Consider the following 2,847-nt stretch of genomic DNA (forward strand, 5'->3'; position numbering starts at 1 on the left):
GCCACACCAACTTCCACAATGGTTGCACCCTCTTACATTCCCACCAACAGTGAATAAGAGTTCCAGTTTCTCCACATCCTCGCCAGCATTTGTTGCTTGCTGTTCTATTTTGCTATTCTTACTGGGGTGAGATGATATCTCATAGTTGTTTTGAAGATTTCTTTTTTTAAAAGATAAATTCTTGTATGGTATGGAATAGTGGTTACTAGAGATTCAAAAACTCTTCATTTCTGACCTAATTTTCTTTTTCTGGTATAAAATGTCTGTTTGCCAGTGTTTTACAGCCCTGGGCCTGGAAACAGAGCTTTTGTCAATAAGATAAAAGCAGAAGGCTTCTGCTGCCCCTTCTCCTTCTATTCAAAGCAATTATGAAGATGTAGGTGGGACAGACATCATGTTGGAACAAGAGATATTTCAGCACAAATCTGAAAGGCTGTTTACTAAATAAAATGAAGGAAAGTGGAAGGTACTGGCTTGTAATGCTTCAGGGTTACTCTACTCGTTCTTGTATGACCCAACTTAAAACTCCTCGTCTGTGAGATAAACGCATTTGATTTATTGATTAGTTGGGTTTCCTTTTATTTGTAGACATATACAGTCTTTTACGCATTAAGCTGATCAAGGCAGGAGCTGCCTAGATTAAAAGAATATAAAGAATGTAATAAGGGCAAAAGGATACTCTGTCTTATAGATGTGTTTGTGGCACGTGCGGAACCTTGATTCTCCTGCTGACAATGCCTTCTGATATGGATATGGCCTTGTAAACCTGAAGGGTTACCAAATAAGAAACGGTAAACAACATCTTGTAATGCAAGTCAACATGTTCCTGCTTGTAAAACTTCTCAAAGAAAAGCTACACGGACACTCAACCACGAGTTTCTCTCGCCTTACCTCTTGACTAACTAAGTTGAGTAGTTCATTTCAACACCTGGTACTTTCCGCTGGTCAAAGAAGTACAACACAATCTATAATTTCATATAATATTGAAGAAATAGTCAGTTGAAATACCTGAAACTTTAGGGTCTGCCTTATGTTGGGATAATTGGAGAGGCTTCAGGAATGTCTTTTAAATGTAAGCAAAATACTGAGAACTCAAGTAGGTTCAGTCTTCTGAAAAGATGTCCACAACTTTAAACAGAGTCTCCTAATAACAAGATCACCTAAAAGGTGATCATTCATTTCAAGGGAGCTCTGGTGGCCTAGTGGCAGGAAATTGTACTGCTATCCCAAAGGTGTGTACTTCAAATCCACCAGATACTCTGCTGGAGAAGGAGGGGCAATCTTTTCCTATGCTAGTCAGATCTGATTCAATGGTATACAATAAGAGAAAAAAACCATTCATTTCCCTAGAAGCAAAGGAAACAGAAGAGAAGTAATGATCTTCTTCCTTCAGTTCTTAAAACCAGTCCATATCCTTCATGGTATTCCATCTAAAACACATGATTTGAGTGGTCTGGCTCAAATCTATTACTAATTATTTGAATGTCATCCTCTCATCATCTTGGACTCCTTCTTATACTGACCTTTTGACTGAATTCTCATTTCAGCTCAAAGTGGTCACCGTCTGAATCTGCCTCATTGGTTAAACTTTGCAAAAAAAAAAAGATACCTGTTCTTATACTGATATTTCAACATGTTTTGCCCTATCTATAGGTCTCCTGTGGCACAAACTTTGGTTGCACAAGCTCTTAACTGCTGACTGAAAGGCCAATTGTTAAAAAACCACTAGCCACTTCACAGGGTAAAATTCCTGACAATCTATTTCTGTATAGATTTTAACCAAGAAACTACGTGACAATTCTATCCTGTCATGTAGGGTCATTATGAGTTAGAATCAACTCAAAACCAAAGCATAACAATAGGCCTCCTCTGACACAAACTGTAGGTCTAATTAAAAGTCTTCCGATGTGCAATATTTACTTGGCAAATTTTTTATCTTTTTATAAAATAGTGCTTTTTCCTTTAGTGTTGTGGCACTATCTACTTGATTTTTTTTTCTACAATTAAAAGAACCCAAGATGGACAAATTTGATTTATTTCAAACTCTACATTTTCCTGGTCCACATTCTCACTAAGACTAATCTAAATAAATCAACAATCTTCCATCTATTTTCGATCACCGTTCTCTTCAGACACATCATTCTACACAACTCCAATACCATTTCCTTAATGATGATTGTTATTTTGGAACTGTACTGATTCAGACATCTGTCCGATCAAATAGAAACTGAATGGCGGCATTCATATCTGTCCAAATTAATTTTTATTATACTCGATGAAGACATTCTCCTTCCATTTAGTCTCTAAACCACCACACACCTCTGAACCTCCACATACACCATTCATCTGAAATCCCTTCCCCTGTACTTCATTGTAAATATTCCTTCATTCTTCTGTGTGTTATGTTCAATGAGCATTTCTTTTTCATTTGACATAATATTTTGTATTTTCTGACTTGTTTCCATTACATTCATTAGAAATCAAGTGCTTTATTTATTTCTCCATGGTATTCTTCATACCTCAAGAACAGGGTCTATGCTGTTTACCTACTTGACCATTACATTTTCAATTTTTTAAAAAAATAATCTTTTTAAAATTTTATTCTTTTTTGTGTGTGTACCGTCAAGTTGGATCTTACTGGTACAGGTGGGGATTACCCCTCCTTATACCTCTAGGATTGCAGTGCAACATTTTCAATTTTTAAATGTTGTTGAATGAAGGTCCACATACATAATGTTAGGTTCCCTTTCATTAGGTTCCACGGAACTGGCTCCAACTCATAGCTTCTCTATGTAAAACAGATAGAGGTTGTTGTTGTTGTTGTTATGTGCCGTCAAGTCGCTTGTG

Source organism: Elephantulus edwardii, unplaced genomic scaffold (genome assembly GCF_000299155.1).
Source record: "Elephantulus edwardii isolate Elephantulus edwardi_28Jun2011 unplaced genomic scaffold, EleEdw1.0 scaffold00007, whole genome shotgun sequence".
In the NCBI taxonomy this organism is placed as follows: Eukaryota; Metazoa; Chordata; class Mammalia; order Macroscelidea; family Macroscelididae; genus Elephantulus; species Elephantulus edwardii.